General features: G+C 40.5%; 1 protein-coding gene across 2 annotated transcripts in view; it reads right to left on the reverse strand.

Annotated features, from left to right (window-relative positions):
* LOC308390896 (uncharacterized protein) overlaps positions 1-24,231 on the reverse strand; it is a 103,387-nt gene extending 79,156 nt beyond the window's left edge. Inside the window, exon 1 of one of the 2 annotated variants that reach the window (XM_080873238.1) lies at positions 24,092-24,231. The gene's annotated coding sequence lies outside the window, so the exon portion shown is untranslated. Of the gene's footprint in view, positions 1-8,254; positions 8,378-24,091 lie in introns of those variants that run through there. The other variant, XM_080873237.1, reaches the window with a different exon arrangement.
* Between the last annotated feature and the right edge of the window lie 1,705 nt (positions 24,232-25,936).

Genomic DNA, 25,936 nt, shown 5'->3' on the forward strand with positions numbered 1-25,936 from the left:
ATTTTTATTTTTAAGCTTTTACATCTAAAGGTTTCTGACCTCTTCAACAGTCACATGAGATTTGTTCCACAATTTAGTTTTATTAATTACTTTTATAGCCAAACTTTTTTATCCAGTAGCTATTTCAGCAATTCAGACTTAACCATTGCTTTGTCTGTTACTGGAATGCATTTAGGTTGGGAATCAGCTGTGTCCCAGCAAAATCTCAAGCTACTGCATTTAGTACTGGCTAAATTTAGATTGATATTAATCGAATTTTTTTCTACCCACAATGTTAAAACATTTTAAGCCCAAATACAAGCTCAGGTGTGCATTTTGCAGGCGTGTCTGGACATGCAGCATGCACAGCAATTTTAACTGACTGAGTCATCGTTACTGACAGTTTGGCTAAAAAGCAAAACAGAGAAATCTGATTTGGTTTTGGTCAATAGAGACATGTTTTACTTTTAGATTGTGTACTAGGAACACACTGTTTAAAATGATTTTTAATCTATTTACCACTACTACATTTTGAAATTCAGAAGAATGCAAATGTGCAGCAAGCCTGTTTTAAATAATTAATTTTTATTATTTGCATGAATAGGGAATCACTTTTACACCTTAAAACATATTTGAGATTCAAAATGTGGACTGAAATAAAACATTTTGACAAACGTTTCTTATTGTTACATTTTTAGCATTAGCTGTAGTCATGTCAGTGTCACACATTGCACTATGATAAAGCCAAAAATATTAGACCAAGCGATGAGAGTTCTTGCAGGACGCCTGAATGTGCGATCGGAGTGAGTCTGTCCAAACATGTCCCTGATGTTTGCCATTTTCTACTTTTTGGCTAAATATCTCAAGCTATTATTATTATGACTATCAAGCTATTTCCACTTATCCAAATGAAAAAGTCATTTTTAGCTACATTCTGATTTTCTAAAAAATTTAGCCAAGCATTATTCATCCCATTTTACGGTTTATCTTTAGTAGATATGTCACTTGGCTGATTCACTTTTAGCTAACTATATCAGTTTTAATATGGTAGTATCACTATTCATGTGAAGCAGATAGCTAGGTTTTAAAAAACCGAGGGTGTACACTGTTCTATGAAACAGTGACTGGACACAGTGGACAGTTTGCAAACCTTGCAGGTTACAGGTGTGGCCACCTTTCGCCCTAATTCTTTGTAAATATACGACTAAACAGCTGCTGCAGATTTGTCAGCTGTACAACAAGCAAATCACCTGTTCCACCTCCCAAAGGCGCTCTACTGCATTGAGATCTGGTGACTGTGGAGGTCATCTGAGAACATTAATTAGTTGATTAAATCTTTGTAACCAGTGTTGGGTGTAACAGTGTAACGTTGGGTGTAAGTAATGCAGTGCATGACTACTATTATGTAGTTACTTGTTCTTTAGTTATGATACAAATAAATAACAATGTCAGACAAACACGCCTTTTTCTTCCAGCACACCTGCGCCACAATCAGCTGATTTCAGTTTGTATGTCAGGAGGAGGAAAATGGTGGAGTGAGACAACTTTGGCTCTTTGTAAGCACCTGCCCAGGGGGCATGCTAACGCTAAGCTAGCCAAGACCCCAGAGTGATGATAAAGCTGAGCGTGTGCTGACCCCAGCCCGGCAGCCAGAGCCTGAACTTCAGCAGCTGATAAAGACAGTGATGAACAGTCAGGCTTGCAGCACCGCCTCCTTTCTTCCTGTACATGTTTCCAAAGTACAATCACCACTTTAAAGTCTTAACCCTTTAAGACCTACCATAGAGCCAAGTCCGCCAGAGCTTATATTATATTTTTACATGCTGTAGAGCCATTTTTGGGAGCATTTCAAGTTGATATACATCAATACAACCATTATAGCCCAAATTTTAATAATATGTCTGCATTAAGTGCATAGTAATTACATAAATTGCAAAAAAGTGCAATAAACTACAAAAAAATTTAAAATCATTTTTGTTTTTTTAACATATATTTCTAGTTAGTGAAATTTAAGAGGCTTATCCCTCAAAACTGTAAATACAAAAAAGTTGCACAAAATAGTTTCCCACCACAGAAAATTTATTTTGAGTGTCTTCATAGTTTTATTTTTGAAATACACCAATTTCTATACACTGCAGGAAAAACGAAAATAAATATTATAATGCAAATTTGCAAAAAGAACTCATATTGTACTGCATCAAAATAAACTATTTCCAGCAGTGCAATATGAGTCCTAAGCATCCCAGAAACAACACAGAAAGTCATAAAGTCAAACATAACTTTTAAAAACACAAGTATAGGCTCATAAGGCCCTGATGGTAAAAAACTACATTTCCGCAAAATGACGTCACTTCCGGTTTCGGGCAGGACGTGGCGGACATGCGATAGAAAGTGTTACGAACAGCTGATTGGATCGGCAAAGCGTGTTTCTGGAATATTATGTTTTTGTTGCTGCAAGTGCTTTTCATGCAGTTTTTGCAAAGCTATATGTGGAAGGAAACTGTGACCTAGGACAAGCTGATGGCATAAGATTTAAGTACAACTCCTCCGGTTGTATATGCAAAACAATTTATTGCGCTAGCTTATGTGGTTGCAGTGCTACCTGCATTTAAAAATAGTTACGCAAAACGGAGCGTGCCCACTCCGACCGACTTTAAAGGGTTAATAGACTGATTTTCCATTTTTGCTTTGTGTTCATAATAAGGACTTTTGTTGATAAAATTACTTTTAAGAAAGGTAACAATAATGTGTAATAGATTACTTTTTTTTTTACTAACAACCTCAAAACAGTTTGTGACCTAGCATATTATCTTGCATGGTCAGTAACTATACTCAGCGGTGTTGTGATGCTGAATTTGTACCGATGGGCTCAACCACCACCAGCAGCCTGAACCTTTGAGACGAGGCAGGATGGCGCCGTGTTTTGATGCTGTTTCATGCCACTGTTAATGTGCCAGCATGGTCTTCTGCTGCCGTCCATCTGCTTCAAGGCTGGATGTGTTGTACATTCATAGATGCTCTTCTGCATACCCTGACTGTAGCGAGCGTTTAGTGAGATAGTCCTCCCTTCCTATCAGCTCAAATTCTCCTCAGACTGATACTGAGAAATACTCAGACCAGCCGAGCTGGCACTAATAGCCATGCTACGTTCAAAGTCACTTAAATCACCTTTATTCCCCATTCTGATGCTCAGTTTGAACGTCAGATCATATCAGTCACGTCTACTTGCTCAAACACACTGAGTTGCTGCTTTTTGTTAAAAAGCAGTTGTATGGAACAAAGTGGCCAAAGACAGCACATTACATTTAAAGTTTATGATGTCGATGCTTCAGCTATACCTTTTCAGAAACAGCTGGTTAAGTTCATAAACAATATTTACAGTTTAAAAGCTGTACGTGTGATAAGGCCCCTGATTAAACCTGTGACTATATGTGCAGGATGAGCTGTTGGAAATGTGCTATAAAAAATAAACTTGACCTTGACCTTAAGCCTTCATTAGTGGTTGCTGCTTGATTGGACTGTGCTTAAAATACAAATAAATAAAAATATTAGCATACTTTGAATTGCTTTTCACAGGTAGAGTAACAGGTAGGTCACAAAATAACTACCAGTAAATACTGAAAACAACAATGGCAGCAAAAAGAATGCAAAGAATTCAGCAAATCACAGACATATCTATCCATCTCTACTGAAAATCTTTGAGTGTATTTTTGATGTCAACAGCTTTTATTCACTGTCATACTCTTTTTTTTTTTTCAATACTTGTTTGGCGAAGGCTGTTTATATTCTTTGCTTTTAAAAATAGCGACAGACTCGATGGGGAGCCTGAAGGATGGCGCACCTTTGATCAAACCTCAATAAACAGAAAGCCACAGCCGCTCAATCAAGATGACTCATCTTCTTGTTGTTCCTGTGGGTTATAATGCTGACACAAGGGACACACACACACACGGATAAACTCCTCTGGGTCCTTGGACCAGGCTTTCATGAGTCAAATCACACAGGTAATTAAACCCAAGCCAAAGAGTGCAGCTCTAATATTAGCTCCCTGCACATGATGGGGGAGCTGGTGCTAATATTAGCTCTCAGCTTGCTTGTTGCCGGCGCTGTGCACTAGCAGCTATGATTTCAGCAACATGACAGGTTGTGCACATTAAAAACCCGAGGGGAGATTTGGAGGTTTGTGTTAAGTTAATGGATGGTGAGGGATATTCAGAGGCATTCACACTGCAACGCGAAGCACCCTTATCATTCTCTCACTCATGGACTATCGATTTATCCGCATGTACTATTATGTTACATCATGTACTGTATCTGGCAGAACTGCCTACTCTTATAAATTCCCAAGAAATGGCTGAAAGCTCACCGTCACACCACAAACGTGTCGCTTAAACCCTGTGAACTCTGCTGAATCATAATTAACCAAGCAGCGACTGAAGAGGATGAACCAAAATGAAAGAAAGCTGTGCCAGAGCTTTCTTCGAAGCACGACTTTGTTGTTTGCACTCGATACAAGGCCGGATCGCTTCCTTTCCTTCTCACGGTGCCTTCAAAGGCATTTTCAGACAAAAGCTGATTGGTCCTCTGACTCATGCAGAGGCAGCAGCAGTGCGTATGAGGAGATGCAGAGAGGCTTATTGGTAAAGAAAAGAAGGGGGAGACATTCAATCAGCACCACGTTGGCCGTGACCTTGCTGCTGCTACAACTCCTCCACTCACTACCTTGACTCAGTGAATGAAGAACCACACTTAGACCAAAACACTAAACAAGTAACGAGACAACAAACTGTTCTTTCCTCGAATCGCAGGAAAGTACGATGTTGCGTTATGCAACAGTGACAGAAATGGAGTGCCGCTTTCACCTGCTCATGTCTCATATAGCTGCATATTTGCTGCAACCTCTCAGGTAAGAGAAATGAAGGAAAAATGCACAAGTGTAGAAAAACTGCAGTTGTTCTTGTGGCCACCTGAGTCAGTGCCCACAGACTCCCCCAGTGACTGTCAAAATGCCCAAGCGCACTGCAAAATAAACATTTTTATAGCCTGGTTTTGTTTTCTATGGATGTTTATTTCTATGAACCCGTTTAGCTTAAATTACCAACATGTCAGCTAGGCCTCATCTCTGCCAATTTCAGTAATTGAACTGGACTTTGCTAACGTGTTAGTGGCGCTTTGAAGCATTTTCAAAGAATTCTCTGACAAAAAAATATTGCCGCTTTAATGAGTAAAAGTCTGATACTTTGATGAATCTGTTCTTTAGAATTAATGAGCACCAGCACAGTGTGTGGACTCAGCTTTCTAACTAAGTTTGCTAGAGTAAGCTGACAACACCCATCCATCTTCTTACATCGCAGTGGTGCTGGAGCCTAACCCATTTGTCATAGGGCAAGAGGATGGCTAACACAGAGAGAATCACCAATTAACCTAACGACCCTCAGCTTTTAGACTGTGGGAGGAAGCAGGAGTACTCAGAAAGAACCAGCAGACAGATCATGGATTCAAACTCAACGCTACACTACAACAGCATTCAATCTATGCAAGCAATCTATGGATTGCATGCATAGATTAAACAAGATCACTATTCCACTAACAGTTACCGCATGCAACATCATATGTTTGGTTAACACAACCACTGTGTGCTGTCACCAGTTTCTGAACTTTTTGATTATCTCACCTTGATTTGCTCATTGGTATCAAAAGTAATAACGGTAAATGAAACTTTATGGGCTTGCAGAAGTGATTAAAAATCAACTTGAAACAGAAAAAACACCTGCAAAGCTCACACTAATCCATGCAAATGTTTTAGAGCAATTTTACAAGACAACCTCCCAGAGACATTAGAGAGTAAATGGATCCATCTACCACATTCATGACTATTTATGACAAGATATTTTGCCTAGAGACTATCAGAGCCGTATTAGCATCTGCAAAGCCAGCGTGGTTTAAAAGTGTAGTACTCATGTATCGATCCAAACAGCATTATGGGTATTAATAGAATTTCATGCCTGTGGGGATCGCAGACCCATCAGTTTGAAGCTGCTCCTCAGTCAGTCATGTCTGTCGTGCCCATCTCTGAGCTCACTGTGGTTTTTATGAAATGTGTTTTCAGATGCATTTTCGAGCCACCAACTTCTTTGAAATCTCACGAAACAACTCCCACATCAAAGCTAATCCAAAGCCAATTTTGCCAGCGTTCAACCTTGCACGCTCTGCCCCGCTGAGGAGTCATTTTCCATCTAATGGTTAAATGTACCAGACTTTAGAGAGGGCAGCAGCTCGGTCAAAAGCATTTTTTCATATCAAAGAGATTTAAACCATTTTCTAGATAAACCAAAACTACCCATGCCAACCAACGGACTTGGGAGGACTGCACATCCATAGTGAGAGGTTAAGATGAAAGCAAACTTTGACTGCAAACCTCCAGACAATAAAAAGGTCTCATGTCTACAGGAAGGAACAGTGGACAATGTGCACACATCTGGGGCAACATTAGCATTTATTTGGAGTCGGGCTTTTCGCCATCAGACGACGATCACTTTTTTTTAGCTCTCCACAGCAGATCCCTCTGCATGTTTGACTTTTGTCTCTGGCTGAAATCAAATCAGTGACCTTTCATTTACCAAGCAAACATGTTAACCACTAGGCTATGGAGACACACTGGGGTAGATGGAGCTTGTTTCCAAAAGTAAACAGTTCAAACTGAATGAAACTGTGAGAGACTTTTAACTTTCAAGGAGGTGTGAAAGCGTACTGGGTAAGAGACGTTTGTCCCTGAACATGAGTTTTTATCTGTTCGATCTAAGTGTGCATAAAATAATAAAAAAAACACTCACTCAGAAGAACTCAGAAGTTTGAGACCTGTAGGTCACTCACTTTAAACTTATTTAAAATATAATTTTTACCTTTTTTTTTTATTTTTTTATAAAGCTCTGTTTTCATTCTGACATGAATATGGAGAAAAGTCCCTTTTTCATGACTATCTCGCTTTTCTCGCACTGGCAGTAAATGCAGCGTATTCTCACTTTGGTGCAATTCGACATCGCTGCATTCCTTTTAAGTTTGAAGTCAGATAATGGATGACTGCTATGTTCTAGTAGTAGTATTTCTCTTCTCAGCCCCAACTGGCTGCAACACAACCCGCCTGTTTGGTTTTTTACATTAAAAATACCACTGCAGCGCCTTCATTCATAGAGCCCGGCCTGTTTTGTGAGTCACAAATGCACAACAGTTCTGCAGTTTTGCTCATGTTTACAAGTGCTGCTGCCATCTTGAATTATGAAGTCTGGGTTGGTGTGGAAAGTCTGATTTGAGGGGGCGTTCCCATTGAAATCTCCATCTGGGAACTGGGAAATTACAACTTCACACTTTACAGCTGCACGTGTAATGCAGCTCTTGCACTTGGGAGCTGCCAGACTAAAAAGCAGCTAATGCACTGGATATCCACATCCCTCGGTGGAAAGAAAGTTGCAGAGATATGGTGCGTGTGTGAAAAATGGCTAATAATGCTGATTTGAGCAGCAGAGAGAGGCGATACCTTTGGGTTTCTCCAATATTAATAATATTAATTTGCAACACTAAAAAATATTTATCCATTATGATGCAAGTTAAAGCAAAGCACAGCAGAGAAGGGCTCTTTAACAGTCTAAAAATGTCACAACTTCTTTAAGTATTTAGGTCTTCTATCCATGTTCGACAACATTTAAATTTATTTTGTATTAATTAACTTTTAAAAAACTGACAACAGTGTAATGATAAGTGCACTTGACCACATTCAAAATTTTACAGCTAGAAAATGATTATATCGTGAATATATGATTTATAAGTAACTACTTACCCTGAACGGTCGCCATGCTTTAGAGTACAGCAGCTCAGTAATGGTATACACGAGTCCAGGAGGGGCTGCACGCATTGACATGCCCACACAAACTGATTATACAAAAATATGCAGTCCCTCTTCTCACACATGTAATGTCATTCATGGTTTCACACTTACCCTCTCATCCACCCACACAAACACACACAATATAGTGTAGAGCGCCACTTTTTCCCGTGCATTAGTCATCTGTCTGCAAGTCTTACAGCATGACATGCACATCTGTATTATCGGCATCATTGTGCAGGGCTGCCAGCTGCCTCAGTAGTGGCTCTTTATCACCCTGCGCTGTCAGCAGAAACCTGAGACACTCACAGCTACATTTGTACTACAGAGACTCACAAAATCTTGCCTCTCCTCTCCACTGTCCTCCTCCCCCCTCCATCTCAATCTCACACTCACCTCTCCTCCTCTCACAGCCATTTCATCCATACAGGATTTACACCTCCCACATGGTTTATCTCGTCTCATCCTTTCTCCTCTCTCCTCTTCACCTCCTTCCTTCCTTCCTTCTCTCCAGCTGAGCAGTTAGTGCAGACCTGTCCAACCAGCACAACCAGCTACATGCTCACACTCAGCCAATTAGCACACTCATAAACACCCACAGTCCTACCCCTTTCCCGCCCCTCTGCCTGTCACACACATGCTGAGTCAGTGTGGAGTGTTTTTATGGAGCTTGGGAGGTGCTGCGAGGAGGAACGTGCAAGACGGCGGGGGCGTGAAGTGTTTAAAGGCACTGCTACAACCACCCCCACCTCCACGTAGGAAGCAGTTCAAAATAAAAGTGGCAGATGTAAGAGGTTGAAAAGATGCAAGGGCATGCGGTATCCTCTGCAGGGTAGTGACATCACGAGCAGGTGTGAACCTCTCCTCTGAAACAATATGGTGGTAAATGGAAAAGATCCACTGACGTCACAACATTAGACACATAAAACATTTTAAAGATAAATCAAAGTGAGATTATTCACAAAAAGATGGAAATAGCTCATGTATAACACCTTGGATTTTGAGACTACAAGCGTTTTATATATTCTAATGAGAAAAGATACATTTTATACATATAAAGCAGCTTCTGTGGTACATTTTTCTGGATGTGTCTGTAGTGGTTAATGCATTTGCCTAAAATGTTAAAAATCCTCAGTTTGAGACCAGATTTCTAAAAATCCTTTGTTCAAAACAAACGTTGTCATCTTTTATTCACATAAAACTATTCTGCTGCTAACCTGTAATTATATAGTGGCGCCACAGACTGTATATAAAAGATGGACCTAGCTGCTGGAATGTCACTCACAGGTAAAGACATCCTGTTATGAAGTCTTCTGCTGAGATCTTCGTATTTTGGCATGATGGTTGTCTAAAAGCTTTTAAACCAATTAGCACAGTGGTTCTTAACCTTGTTGGAGGTACCGAACCCCACCAGCTTCATATGCGCATTCACTGAACCCCTCTTTAGTGAAAAATAAAATGTGATTTTTTTACTGGTGCACAAAATGAGCCATGGCGAAGGCTCTGCCGAACCCCTGAGACCGACTCACCGAACCCCTAGGGTTCGATCGAACCCAGGTTAAGAACCACTGAATTAGCATATCTTGGATAATTCTCATTTGTGACTCTAATAAAGAATAGCAGAGAATGGAATAGAATAGAATAGAACTTTATTAAGCCCTTGGGGAGGTCCCCTTAGGGAAATGATGGTTCTAGCAGCACAATAACAGTTCCTTACCCTAAACACCTTAAATACAAATAAGAAAAAAAAAATTACCAAGCAGGTGCAAATAATTAAGAATAGCATATTAAGACTAAAATTAATGTAATGTTTTACTCAGTATGAGCTGAAACTAGTGACTTAGCCCATTAACATATGTAAACTGTTTACCGAGGTCAGGTCTGAGGGACAAATGCAGGTTTAAGACACGTCGGTGTTGGATTCACGTTTCAGTATGTCCTTGTGCACAGTCTTTTTTTCTTATCCTTAGGTGAGACAGACAGGACTGCGCCTAAGTGCAGCTCTGCTCATAGGAGCAGACATTAGGAGCGACAACAGGGAGTTTTAATTCCCACTTCAGGCATCCTATATAAAAACCAGCAGGAGAGCACTGACTTATATTTAACCTCCTTTAAATACATCCACCAAATTTTAACCCACCTTTATGAAAGGAAAAGTATCAGGTGAACAGGTGAGGCTTCAGTTACACAGGCCTAGAGACCGTTCAGTGACTCGGTTGCTAGGAGTTGTTGGCTGACACCACATGGTGCTCCATCAAAATCCTCCCTGCAATTGCTTTGGTTGCTAGCATATTGCTGTCATCATCCATAGTTTGTATGGAAGACGCCAACCTGTCTGCAAACACTCACTTTACCCTCCAAGCTGTGGTGAAGCTCCAAAGTGCAGCATTGTCTACGTCTTTGCAACCAATATGACACCAGTGACTGCCAGCAACTTGCACAACCCCTCAATGAAATACACCTTTTCCTGGCAACTGTAACAATAAGTCTAATTAGACATCTCCCTCACCCAGCTGAACAGAGAGATTCATAAAAAGCTAAAAAAAAAGCTAAGTTGCTAAGGCTATAGCAGGGTTTAGAGCCAGCTACAAACCAGCAGCCTCGGTATGAGCAAAGGAGCAAAGCAGTTATAAGGAAAACTATGAAGAAGAGTGGAAGTTATAAATATACTGAAAAGTTATGTAAGTAACTGACATTTGTTTTGTTATATAAATCTGGTGCATCTGAATCAGAATCAGAATCAGAATACTTTATTGATCCCTGGGGGAAATTATTTTTTGTTACAGTGCTCCATTTTAAACCAACATTAAGACAAGACAGACAATACACTAACTAAGAATAGTACAATATATACATATATATACATACATACATACATAAGTCACTCATAAATAAATAGTTGGAAAAGAAACATGTGTAGTTGTAGCAGCAAACAGTGTGTTAAGTGGATGCGTTGTACAGGGAGATGGCCACAGGCAGGAATGATTTCCTGTGTCGTTCAGTGGTGCTTTTCGGTAATCTCAGTCTCTCACTGAACGTGCTCCTGTGACTGACCAGCATGTCATGGAGTGGGTGGGAGGTGTTATCCAACATTGTCTTTATCTTGGACAGCATCCGCCTCTCCGACACCACCTTGAGGGAGTCCAGCTCCATCCCCACAACATTGCTGGCCTTACGGATTAGTTTATTAAGTCTGTTGGCATCTGCGACCCTCGGCCTTTGGTTATTAAGATAAAATATGTCAGGTAAAGGTGGGTGTATAAAAGCTAATTTTCAGTTAAGTATTTGTCTCTTCACTAGCTGGATCCTTTACTTTTAGTTGTTTAGTTTTGTTCTATTATGCCACCCAGCAGCATCCTTCATGTTTTACTTCAAATTTGAGAAAAGTTAGTCCTTGAGACAGGCCTAATTTTGTGGCACAAACGGTCACTTTTGCTTCTAGTTGCTAAAAGTTGCCAAATGTCATTAATTTTCCACATCTATGGTCCCTACATCTCTTCCTTTGTGCATACCCCGTTACTCCACATTCACTGGATAACAATAGGTGATTAAAATATGAACACTGACTGGTTTATCTTTCTTTCTGACTATTAAGGACAGATAAACATGCTTTATTCAGTACGATGTGTAAATAGCAATTGAGTCCATAAACCCATCAAGAAAAGAGTTACGCCCCCTGCTGGCTATTAAAAAGAATGCACTGTCCTCCAACTTTTATATACAGTCTATGAGGACAGTACAACTCATCTAATTTTCTCCACAGTTACTTCATAACAAGCTGAAAAATTCACATTTATACTTAATATTTAGCTAATCTGGGTCGTGTTATCTAACAGCTTGTATATTTGGAACATACAGCAATACCAGCATTTTCTTTTATTTTGCAGCAGCTTTTAAATAATTCAGTGACCACAAAACAGATGCTGCTGGAGAAGACTTATTGGATGCTGACACTATATAACAGATGTTCAATAATTTATGTGACATGAAGGAAGTTGAATGACACGTGAGCTCTTAAATCAGTCCTCTCATGTGAGCTGAACACATCAGAGATATAAAAGCAGGTAAAAGTACGCTCTCATTCCCCTGAAATATTTAAGAGAAAAAGCATTTTTCACTTTTTTTCCTCCCCACACAAACATGACTCTTTCTATACAAACATTTAAGTGCATTCCTTTAATAATATCAGACACCTAATCCACGAGCAAAATCTGCTTTTTAACAAGCAGATCGAGTTATTGTTGAATATTATATCACTGGGCCATAAAAAGCGTTCCCATCAGCACAAAGTGAGATGTCACAGAGAGCTTTCCATGTATAGCAGGAACCAGACTCGCCACCTCCACATGTAACAGGTACAAGAAAAAACACGTTTCCATCTGCAGAGACTCATTTGATGATATCATGTTTGTGGGTCTTTAAACCTTTTAAATCTTTACTTAGAAATTTGCATATGATGGTTAATTAGTTATGTGTACAAAAACTCTTCCTGAGTTGAGTCCACAGCACAATATTATATATGACAACAGTGTAACAACATGCAAAGAATTACAAAATAAAACAGGAACTGGTCAAACAGATGTTCTTAAATTTACACACAGTATATAATAACATGCTGCACTGGGTGGACATTTATTGTGACATTCACTTTATTTTCTTACAAATATTTTAGATAAATTGATTAACTTTACAACAATAAGGAAATATAATACGAGAACACTTTTGGTGGGCTAAATTAACAATAAATGATCATGCACAATCCCCGACGTCATTTAAGTCAGCTCTGGGTCATGAGAATCAATTTTATCCCGACTAACAGCGACAGCATTGATCCTGCCGGGTCGTCATCAGACAGTCAATACATCAAAGTCGTAACATACACTGCATGATATTTGATTCAGACTCAAAAGCGAATAATGTTTGCAGTTGTGTCTGACCTGTTTGTCTCTCTGTGATGTTTAATGCCAGTGCGACTGACCCACAACATTTCAGATTTACACTGTGGCATTCTCAACTAAGACTTTGTCCTTCTCCGGTCTTCTCAGATGGCCTCTGGACAGCTCGTAAGCACAAAAGACGCTCAAATGAAAGTTTAACTCATCAAAGTGAGTTTAAAAGTTTCTAAGCTGAGATGGAGTGTGAAATATTAGTAGTGTCTACATATCAAAAGTACACTGTTTAGAAAAATAAACACTGCTGGATGTCTATACTGGACTGGGTATCAAGCCACAAAGGGCTGAATTGGGACATGCTCCTAATGAGACGACAGATCGTGTTCTGGGGGAACGCAGGTCTGGACCAGGACATCACTCAGTGGCATCAATTTCTTCATCCTGCAGGAACGTCTTGCATAGTCTCACCACATGAGACGGGCAGTGTGGTTCACCAAGACAAACCCAGAGCCCACTGCACCAGCATAAGGTCCAACACTGGGTCCAAGGATTTAATCGCAATACCTAATGGCAGTCAGGGTGTCATTGCCTTGTCTGTAGAGGACTGTGTCTGTGTCACTCACCCACCACCAAACCAGTCATGCCAAACAATGTTACAGGCAGAATAATGTTCTCCACGGCTTCTCCAGACCCTTTCAAGTCTGTCACATGTCCTCAGGGTGAACCTGCTCTCATCTGTGAAAAGCACCAAACCAGTAGTGGGCCTGCCAATTCTGGTATTTTATGGCAAATGCCAGTTAGGCTCCACAGTGTCAGGCAGTGAGCACATGGCCCAGCAGAGGATGTTGGGTCCTCAAACCACCCTCATGAAGTCATGTTTCTGATTGTTTGGACAGAGACATTCCCATCACTTCTGTAGTTATGACAGTGCTCATCCTGTTCCTCCTTGGACAAAGGAAGACACAGCAAACCTTCTGGCAATGGCATCCTGGAGAAGTTGGACTACCTGTGCAACCTTAGCAGGGTCCAGGTATCACTTCACGCAACCAGTAGAGACACTGACCCTAGCCAAATGCAAAACTAGTGAAAAGCAGCCAGGAAAGATGAAAAGGGAAGAAAACTTGTAAAACTAGCACTCCTGTTGTAATTTCATTAAACACAGAGGTATTTTATGCTTTGACATCTAGTTTAGCCCTCGAAGCAGACTCATCGTTTATGTAGATAAAGCTCCACAGCTCTATGAAACGTCAGCACAGTCAACATGCATCCTCCTCCACCAAGCACAAGGATCATGTCTGGTTCTGAGTAACAATACCGGCTAATCCAGTCCTCTAAGAAGACAAACTTGGAGCTAAAGCAGCTTAAATGTATTAATACCTCAAAAAGTTTGGAGATGTTTGCAAGTGACGTACCTCTGACATCATGGTGTTATTCCTTCTGGAAAATCTAGAGACTTCACTTGGTTTCCTCTGAGGTGAGACAGGTGAAAATGACAGGCAGAAATCAGCACCAGCCCACCTCATCCTCTCTCTCTCTTTCCCTCTATGTCTCTTTCTCTCTCTGCAGACTGCACCAGCCAACACCAAGCCAGCTTTCGCCCTCCAGCAGCGTCAGCACTCCTGAGGCAGATGCGGATGAGAGTTTTGAAAAGCGGCGAGCCTGCAGGAAAGCAACAGCTCTCTCGTGTTTGACCGCTGTCCTAATTTAGACAAATAATGTTAAGGACAATCAAATTAAAAGATTATGTCGACTGTCTCCACCGGCCAGTGACGATCTTTGAGGGTGATCTTGGGAACAACGGCACTCATTGATCGATGGGGTTGTAAAAATAAACTCCTTGTTGTGACAAGCAGAGGATCAACACTGGATGTCCTTGACTCCAGAATTTGCTTTCCTATTATTTTCGCAGTGTAATGCAGTTTTAAGACATCTTCTTCTGCTCTGGGAAACCGTGACTGACTATTTTAAATACTTTGCACCTGTTTGCATCTGTGACTTCTTCTGCTTATTAAATGATGAAAGGAAATGAAAATCACCAAGACAACATACACTAAGGCAAGCTGCTTAATCCAAACAATACATCACTTTTAATGCTCATCTCTGAGTCTGTCTCAGAGCTAATTTAACATACTTAGACTAGAGCATGCTCATTATCATCCTTCACTGTCGGCCATGCAGAGATCCAAGCTCCCCCTCTGTAACACACCTGACTTCCAGTTGGCTTGTAACTTAAATAATCAAATGACTTTCCTAGACAAATGTTAATGGACTGCATTCTAAACCCTGTTTTAAAGATGCTTTCAAGTTATTGTGTGCGTGGGGGGGGAATTTCTTTTTAGACCATGAAACTGTTTATAAATAGATGGATTTAGCTTCCGTCCCATCCAGCTACCCTGGAGTAGGCTTCATACTCAGACTCCTTTACTCTGTGGATTCCTTAGAGTAAAGATCAAGGAAATCAACTGTAAAAGTACAATTTTTGGAATTCTAAAGACCTGTGTGCACAAAACAAATAAATAAATAGACATAGGTTTGTCTCATAGGAATTAGACCCAGTGTTTCAGTGTTTTTCACTTTATCTGTCTTTCAAAGGCAAGCGTCGGTTCCTGTGGGAGATAGCAAGCAACGACAGACCCAAGTGTTAGTGGACTTGGAAATTCATACAGTAGCCATGTAGGGAGTGAGGGAAAGTCAGCAGTTACACAACAGCTGAAAGAGGACTGGGTCAGAAACTCCAAGTCCAGAAATAAAGACAGCAGAAACCACTAATGATCTCTAGAACTCCAGAGAGAACTTCTGGACCAAAGGCTGTCTCTTTCGTTCATACTGGCACGAGCTGAACTAAACTGTAAGTCTCCAAAAGTTGATTCTGTTCATCTGGACGTAGCGTTTTGTGGGAGAAACGTTTCGTCACTCATCCAAGTGACTTCTTCAGTCTCAGCTGACTGCAGGTTTCCCCAATCTTATAAACAGTACATTTGCATAATGACTGAAACCAGCCCACTGAAGGAAGAATGGGCTGGGAGGTCAGTTCCTTAATCATAATTATGCAAATTCTCATGACCAGGAAATGGTCATGATATTTACCTTCCTGGATGATTGAGAATGCATCAAGACGTAAACTGTAAGTCAGTCTAAGGGTGTTTTTCCACCTGTGGTGTTTAGTCTGTTTAAACTGAACTCTGGTTTGTTTTTCCCCCAGTGGGGTTCATTTGTGTAGATGTGAATGCAGTAATCGCACTCGGATGTGGACCAAAACAACCGCACCGAAACCACCTCCTTCAAAAGGTCTATTAACTGCAGAGAAGTTTGTTCATGGCATGAATGTGACCTTGATCTTAACCAACTACCAGATGTACACTGTGTATGGTTTGTATTCAGGAATGTGGCAAGCTACTATAGATGTACAAAGGTATGCACGGGCTAGCAACTAGCTGTGAAATGAACTGAAATTCTCTGTTTGTTTTTGTTTCTCCCACCTGGGACACATCTGGGGGTAAGTGACATTCTCCGTTGTGACATATTTTGGTTCACTTGGATTTTTCCCTGTGTGAAAAGAAACTAAACCACAGTTTACAAACTCATTAACTGATTCGTGCCAGAGTAATCGAACTGTAGGTGTGAAAACACCCTAAAATTGCAGGGAGGGGCAATCGTGTACCATTGTGAAGGTAGGAGGTGCACTTTGTAGCCAGGTCTGTCTCTGAGTGATTGTGTGAGGCATCTGTCTTTTGCACAGCTGCAGCACCGTGCAGTCAAACACAAACACAGATACCTTGGTCTTAGTAACAAAGAAACTAAATGTTCAAGCGTGTGGAGACATCTCACTGGAGTGTATGCTGATAAGACTCATTGCTACAGGTGCAACAAGTTGTTTTTCATGCAAATATTAATGCACACACATACAACATGTCCAGGTTTCTAAATACTCCACCAAAACTTCCAGGGGCAGTCAGGTGATACAGAAGAGTGTGTGCTGGATCCTCCAAATGCAATGGGGAAATTAAGAGGTTTCTCACACTGCTTGAAAAATAAAAACTGTAATTATAATAAATATTTGCAGGAAATTCAAGTCACAGTTTGTTTGCCTTTAAGTGATGCACGTAATGCAAAACTCCCTGTGAGTTCGCTACATTTTATGCAAAATATTTACTGAAATCATTATGTACACTGTACAGGAAATAAAATCTTCTAGAAAATAAAAGCAGCCTTGTAAAACAGATTCCTTACAATCAAGTGCACTATAAAAACTTGAGTATACCGACAATCAAAACAGTGTGTAACGGAGCTTGTGATATATGCAACTGTACTGCTCAATTAAGCCCCTTAGAATCAGATAAACAGCAATATCACTTGCCACCGGACACTTTAGCAGGGTGCTGTGGGCTATCAAGCATCAGGAAAAATCAATTACTGGCAGTGAAATGTGACCAAACAGCCAAGAATGATCCCCACACTCATATTGCACCGTTACTTAGTGGCCAGCATGACACAAACAAGGAGGCGTTTCAGCATGTAACAAGCCGAAAGCGACTCTACAACAGATTTGCATTTCATTAATCACACAGGATCCAGGACACTGCAAAGCGCTCCATCTGCACCGGAGCCAACATCCAGAAAAAGCTATAGAGATTGGAGGGGTGAGCAGCACATGACCAGTCATTACAGGGAAACACAGCAGGAATGTAAAATGCTAATACTCTCCATCATCACACAAGCCTGCTGCTATCCAAATGCTAAAAAGCCCCTTACATTGCCAGCACTGTCGCCTCTGAAATACTCCCACTAGTACCACACCTCCAAAACGTATTCCTGGGCCTGTTATGAGTAGAAAATACACCTTACGGCTCTTCATAACAGTTACTTCAAGGGTGGACGTACTTACTGCTCATTCGTTGAAAGAAAAGAAAGAAAAGACACATTAGTAACCATGGGCTGGAGAGAGCAAGGAGTGGGAGAGTGTAGGAAGAAATAAAAACAGACGTGGGAAGGAGAAAAAACTGTAATTCAAGACTGCTCTTGTCCCTAATGCTATTTTCTCAGCACCATTAACAGCATGAGAACAGCAACAGGGCTGACCAGTTCAATCTTCCAATAAGAACTGATGGGAACACAAACATTGTTAGCGTTAACTACTTTGTTATCGTGGCTCACACACAGGCCACCGAGGCATCAATATAACCTGTTATCCACTAACCGAAGCACCGAGCTGTTATTAATTATATTTTTTGCTAACTGTCAGCAAATATGAGCCGTACTGAACAACATGTTCCATAAATATAGCCTGAATCCCTGCCTGCATCTCTTTTTCACAGAGTGTGTCTGATGTTCTGTGCTTGAAATGAAAAACAAACAGGATGAGATTGACTTTGCTGATCAACTAGAGAGAGTAATAACTACGGAACAGTTATTCTGGCTTGACTTTTGCAAAACTACAACAATTTTCTGTTCAGAAGAAATTCTAAAATCGATTTAGTGTTTTGTGAGCAAAAACGTAGGAAAGGAATGTAGGAAATTGTAAATGCAGCTCTAGCAGCTAGAAAAATGTCAAAAATGTGAATTCTACAGTTACTTTGTAATTAAGATTCTTTTCTTTTACTGGATTTGAGAATAATACATTTTTACTTCATACAGCCTGAAATCAGAGACTGTATATGAAAGATGGACGTGGCCACCATGACATCACACGTTGGTCTTGGAGTTGGCCTCAAGTGGCCATTACAGGAACTGCAGTTTCTGGCACTTCCAGTTTAATGTCTGACAATATTTTCACGGATCAGCCATTAAGGTGTGGCGGATAAATACAAGAGAATAAAATGATACGACCAAGACAAAAATTGTGGTATTTTGTAAATATAATAATAAACGCAAATTCACTGTGTAATTGTGTAACTTTATTAGAGCGTCCTCCTGAAATGCACCAACAACATTGAGAGTAACATCCTCCTCTCTGCCTCTTAATGCTCTCTGGTCGCTATGGTAATGTTTCTTTCAAAATAAGACACACAACTACAACATGGGAAAAGACCCAGTTAACGATAAACCCCCTGAAAACCATAAATTTCACACCTGAGCCTCGACTCTCACGGCCCGGTACCAAAAGACTCACGGACCAGTACCGGTCCATGGCCCGGGGGTTGGGGACCACTGTTTTAGCTCAGTTTTAAGTCAAACTACCGTAACTCTTGAACCCCCAACAATTGATTGTGTTTATCTGGATGTAGCGTTTTCAGTGGGAGAAACGTTTCATCACTCAGATGCCTGACGTAATGTGACCTCAGTCTTGACGTCTTTGATCAAGACTACGTTCAGATGAACAGAATCAACGTTTTGGGATTTCCTTACCCGGATGATTGAGCAACTCTTGAACCAATATCGCAATCGCACAATTCCAAAGGTTCCTGAAAGCAGCAACTCTGTGCTTTTCAGAGATATTAGGGTCTTGAGGACACCTACACAAAAACTCAGTTCGCAGTTGGAAATTTTTCATGGAACACCCCCTCAACTTGGATTTCCTACTCAGAAAGTTGGAGCCGTCCAACATAGCCAGAGTTAGCAATCCAAGATAGCAGCAATGAATATGAACACTAAAAAAACTAAACTTTTAACCTCCACTGCCACTGCTGTGCATTTTTGACTCACTAAATACCAGACCAGTCTCTATCAGTTGCTAAAAAACACAACAGCAAGGCCAAAATTTGGTGACTTTAAAGGCTTCGTTTGAACTAATTTTGCAGCTGGAAGACATTTAAATGAAAATATGCATCATAACTGAAGGTGTAGTTACTTTAGAGTTTTTGTTAAGAGATAAGATCGACCTTCACATGCAGTTACAGATTCAACAAAGCAGACAGATGGTATTTATCAGGATATCGTCTATGTCTTTATTTATTTATGTGCAGCAGGTACCAGAGGTGTGGACTCGAGTCACATGACTTGGACTCGAGTCAGACTCGAGTCATTAATTTTATGACTTTAGACTTGACTTGAAAAAATGTTCTAAGACTTGTGACTTGACTTGGACTTTTACACCAATGACTTGGGACTTGAATTGGACTTGAACCGGTTTACTTGAAAAGACTTGATATTTTACCCCAAATATAAAATTTAACATGCATATTATATGGAGATTGAAAATGTGACGTCATTCACGGGTAGAACCGCAAAGGATTCTGGGAACTCGTGGCAAGCGGTACTAGCGCACGCAGGCTTTCAATTAAAATCAGTCACACAGCGATAAAAAGAAACACAAAAATGTCAAGAAGCCGTTGTATTATTAACTGCAATAGCCGGTCGCATGACAGCCACGGGAAGCCGACGGGTAAAGAGATCGGTTGTTATCGGATTACGTCGTTGAAGAGAAATTGTTCGAGCCATGTTTCCGAAGTAACAAAGAGGCGACTGGATTGCAGCCATTCAAAGATCAAATATAACGTCCTAGAACACTCCAGCTCACAGGTTAGTCTGCTCCAAGCATTTACACAAAGGTCAGTCTGCTGTTGTAGTTAATGCGTCATTTTTCTTAACATAATTGGTGATATAGGTTACAAGCAAGTCTGGCGCTGAACAGAAATTGTCGCGCTATGCTCCTTTATTTATTGTGCATAAATAGTAAATTATCCTGACACAATATTGCGTTTCGCTTCTGTTATTATGGTACACTGACAAAAACACATACTTTTATTCACAGGATAAAACAGGGTTTTTGTATCACTAATTGTCCAGTACGATTACAGCATACAATATTGTTGTCACTGCTACATTTCTGTGATGCGAACCAGAAATTATTTCCACTACTAATTAATTACCGTTGAGCTCAAAGGTCCTATTAATAAACGGTTAACGAATGTGTATTTATGACGACGATTTGTGAGACTGGTAAACTTATGATACGTACGATGGTCTTTCGTTCTACACGGTGCATTTCAAGGTCCTGTACCCATCCGTCGGTAAACTGTACCTGGGCTTGTTGCAGTGACCGGAAGTTACTAAACTTCATGAGTGTATGCACTCACTCCAAGAACCGTATGATTATAAATATGCATATAAATATGCTAAGATGAGATAGCTGACTTCATCTAACTAGCAAATGTTGTCCAGGCTACGTTGGTGATGCAGTTTTTTTTAATGTGTATGATATTTTTGTCATGCGATTTTAAAGCCGGTCCTACAACCGCATCCAAGAATAACATGCAGCTTATCTCAGAACTGTCGGTGAAAATTATTCTTGGAGCTAAGTTTAATTGAGCTGCATTTTAAAGAGGTGCAATTTCACAATTTGTGTATATTTTCTAAGTTCACTATTTTGTATGTGTTGAGAAAAACACAGATTTTAAAATTACATGGTCTAATATTTACATTTAGCATATAACTGCAACATTATTTTTTCGTTTGTTTTTTTTAAAGACTCGAAAGGACTTGAAATTCAAAGTTTCAGACTTGTGACTTGACTCGGACTTTTACACCAGTGACTTGAGACTCGACTCTGACTTGCCTGACATTACTTGAGACTTGACTTGAGACTTGAGGATAAAGACTTGAGACTTACTTGAGACTTGCAAAACAATGACTTGGTCCCACCTCTGGCAGGTACATCATGATTGTTTGTGGTTTTTGAAATATTTTATTAATATTTTCAATAAAACGTACATGTATTGAAAACATTTAGAAGATATTGTTTCCTACTACTTGGTGATAAGAGGAAGAATAAAAAGTTGGGCTTATTTATCACCTTACATTTCTATTTTTACACATTTTAGAAGTAAATATCCAGTGTGTTAATTCCACTGTTTTATTTTACAGATTTGGATAATCAATATATAATACTATCATCAAATTCACCTGACAACAGTAGCTAAAATTAGAATTAAGGACGCAATAATCAAACACACCACTCTGCAGGTTATTTATTTATTTATTGTCATTTTAATGCTACTTATGTTTAGGACGTCCTGGATGCTCCTCTGCTGTCTCTCTTCAGCAGGTATGTCTTTTAAAGCTTTAGAACTTTTTTCATACTGCTGGTTAAAGAAAATAAATCCAAACAGTAAAACAAAATTGTCCTTTAGTTTGAATTTAAAGGGCAGGTTGCTGCATGTACTGTGCTGCATATAGTTGAAGTCTGTATTGATCTGCAGCAAAAATAGTCCCCAACAAATACTTTATTTGTGTTTCCTATAGTAAAGTCTGCAGAAAAGTGCTGTTGCAGGAAATTACTGAGCCCTTTTTTTTTTTAGTATTTTTGAACTTGGGGCTTGCACACCGTGGTGCAGACTGCATAGAAAGTTCTGGAAATCCTGGAAATCCTTGTCTTTATACTATAATTAGCCCTTTGCCTTTGTAAGGGCATTCAGCAGCTTCTAATACCTGAAATAAAGTGATATGAAATTATGGGGCTGCAGGGTAACATACACCAGCAGCTCCAGCCTCCTCAGAGAGACGCACTGACTAACAGTCCTGCACACATGATGGAGTAGCTGTGCGTTTTACTCCTCCTGGAAACCAGGAAAGATGGGAAGAATAGAGTCTTTTTCTACCCCCACCATCCACTCCCTAAAACCCAGAAGCTGGGTCTAGACTGAGCCCCACACAGGGGATTTATAAACTGCAACAAATGAAGACAAAATGCTTCCAGCTGCCCTTAGTGGAAGGATTGGATCTGCTCTTGGGACTTTACAGAGGGACGTTTGACAGGGTCTCTGACTGGCCACACAGCTTTGTCCTTTCTGAACAGCAGAGCAGACGACATTATTTTTCTGCAGCGTAATTTATCAGGAGCGAAGAAATTTCTGCAAATTCTGCAGATATTAAAATGCAGTCTCACAGCAGCATGCATGTGACACAGCTGAAAGCTTTTCTAATCTATTTGTTCTTGTGTGTACTGATATGTGTTCATGCTCATAACATTTTGAAGGGTGACAAAATTCCACATTTGGATTGGTTGATGATGGCGTGAATCCATCACATCAAAGACTTCTGCACTTCAGTTGTAATTTTTTGATTTGAAAAACACTTGCCACTTTTTTTTAAAGCTTACTTGGTTGCCACAGTAACGCCTCCCCGCAGTGTCTGGATAACATACATGCTGCAGGCATGAAATATACTTCCTACTGAAGTACAGCGAGCAGCTAGAATCCTCCATCAGACAAGGATGGAACGACCTTCCTCTCCCAAACGTCCAACAGCTGTTCTGCTCAGTTCCCAGATGTTTACAGGCTGTTGTTAAAAGCAGATGCTAGTGGTGGCAAACGTGGCCCTGTACCAGCTTTTTTGACACATGACCTAGTATTTTTCTTAAAATGGACCATGTTTACAGATTGAACAGGATTGGAGTTAGGCCTTGGTGCATGGTCTGATGGTTTTCTTTGCAAGCTCCTTTGACTACGATGACCTGGATGACTGAGAACCTTCACAGACATGGTCTGATGGTGTTTCCACGTCCAAATCATTGGCAACACAATAACCTGATTGGTCACCTGCAATGTTGAACCTGGACCTACATTAGTTTTGATGATCCAGGAACAACACCAACATGGCGACATCACATCGTGCCACGAGTCTTCTTACACCTAGAGGAGTCGCCCCCTGCTGGCCATTAATAAAATGCGGGTTTAAGCACTTGTGCGTTTTCCTTTATGTCAGACCAGGAAGCTAGATTCATCTTTTATAGGATCTCCGTGCAGTACATAAAATGTATACACAGCCTACTGGACTGAGGCATTGTACTGTAAAGTGCAAGTTCTTACTCTATTGTAAAATTACATTTGTTTTTTTACTGTAAAAGTGAAATTAAGAAAATCAGAATTTAAAACAATCTGAAATCTGTTTCAATGATTAATGATTGCACCACACAAACGTTGAGTAATCATTACGGGTTAAGCTGTTGCTGTTACATCTCAGTGTTTTTAGCTTTTTAAATCTTAGATCTGGGGGAATATTCATGGCTGGGCGGAAAGATGCATATCCAAAAAAATCACCTCATCCTTTCATCTGCCTGAAATCGGGACCAAGGTGCATTCGATTGCGTGTCTCCAGGTGCAGACCAACTTATCTGGAATCCTCTCACGTCCACACTCACCTTAGCTAAAACAGTGCAGCGCCAACTTTTCGTGCCAAGGGCAAAACTTGGCTGGAGCTGTGAATGGCACGCACAGATGCGTCAATGACACAGGTATCAGTGCGCTGTTGTGACCTTTCTCCGGCGGTTCCGTATCCTACAGGTCGATGTGCCAGTGATGCAGTGCCTCAACTTATGTGTGCACGCACACACACAGCAGGGCTGAGAGCTGCTCCGTATCCTGCACGAAGGTGAGACATAGCCGACAGGAAAGCGTCTACTCACCAGGAAACGTGCTCCGGAGCAGCTTCTTGTCTACCCGGTCCAGGAGATGATGAGACGCTGTTGCATCGCTGTCTGCGGCAGGCGGCACGCTGAGAGTGCCACTGCGGTCCACATTTATCCGCTCTGTGTGCGCGCGCTCGCGTGTGCGTGTGTGTGTCGCGTGAAGAGAAGAGAGGCTCGGTGTGTTTCACGTCAGGTGGAAACTGACGCGTTGCTGTGAAATGAGCATCTCCTCCTCGTCGGGATTTTTCTGTCAGACATCTCAACTCTTCCACTCTCTGCCTCTCTCTTCGTCTTTGCGAGGCAGCCTCCTCTCCTCTCCCTCCCCTTCAGGCTGGGCATGCCCAGTCTGTGCCTCTTCGTGAGCACCAACTTATGACTTGCAAGCTGTGGTGGAAGAAGAAGCACTTACATCCTAAAAGTGGCCAGTTCAAAAATAAATAACCCAGCGCAAATGCAGTTGTTTTTGTTTTTTTGTATTTGTAGAATACAAAATCTGAACTTTTTATGCAGCTTTAACAGTAGTACGGTGTGACTGGTAAAGTTACATTTTAAGTATATGACATCATTAATGGGGGAGTTACGCACATTCTCCAGCTCCATATTTGTATTTTTGAGTTCTGCTATAGAAGCTTTGCATGATTCACAGTTCATGATAATCCTTGTTTATCAAATACTCAGTTTTGAAGCAGCTCCTCAGTTCATCCTCCACCATTGAGACCACCTTGCCTTTAAGCCTGCTCTCTGATTGGTTGGTCCTTGAAAAAGGATTTCGTGGGTGGGACCTCTGAGATTACCATATTAGGGACATCCTCTCTTCATGACGTCACACAGAGCCAAAGACAGAAAAAAACCCTTTTGTGCACTTTTGGCTCACAGGCAATAGTTTTGCATACACTATTTTATAATTTTGTTAAGAGTCTTTAATAGTGCTTATTTTCTGTCATATCTGCACTGTTACAGAGGTGGATTCTTATTAAATATGGTCAAAATTTCAAATAAAGAGGACAGAGTTTGTATCTCTGTGAACCAAAGGCCAAGGCTTCATACAGTTTTCCTCTTCTGCTGTTGGTTAATATGGTTTTAACAGTAACGATAATATACTTGGCTTCCCTAATATATTTCTCTGGCACACAACTGTAAGCACAGACATTTCATCAACCTGTTGGTCAAACCTTTTGTTTTCTTTGAGATAACCACACATTAAAGGTTGGCTTAACTGCAGCTAAAATGTGTTTTTTTTTTATATTCAGCCCATCAGATAAAAGCTGCAGTTCCCCTAATGACCACTTCAGGCTGGCTGGGAATCAGTAACCACAGATGCCTAAATTAAAATGTCCAACTTTGCAGAATTTAAGTTTCAACCCTGGTGCAAAGAGACAGATTTTGCATTTATGGATAGTTTTGTCCTTCATTGCAACTGTCCCGTTGTTGTTGTTGTTGTTGTTGTTAATCGTTCACCTGTTGCTTGCTGACCAAACGTTTTCTTGCTCACTTATAATTTGCCACTCACCCATCTTGTCCAAAACAGTCACCTCATGTTCGAGGCTATATAAATAAAATTTATTTGAACTGAAAAAAGTGCAAAGTCTTCAACGTATTGAATACAGAGGTCTGCAATAAAAGTAAAAAAGCAGGATTTTGTCTTATCCATGTAACTTCAGGATTACCTGGATAAGATGCCACAGTAGCTTATGCTGCAAACCTAACCTGCTCTGGAACAGATTATGTTCAACAAGTATAAAATCACCACCTACTGGCCGATCACTTATCTTGGAAAAAGCGCCACCATTCTGTGTGTAGATAGGAGGGTCTAAAGTTTTTCACTTATTTCTGCAAACAATT

This window comes from Rhamphochromis sp. 'chilingali' (assembly GCF_963969265.1).
Source record: "Rhamphochromis sp. 'chilingali' genome assembly, chromosome: 22".
Lineage (NCBI taxonomy): Eukaryota > Metazoa > Chordata > Actinopteri > Cichliformes > Cichlidae > Rhamphochromis > Rhamphochromis sp. 'chilingali'.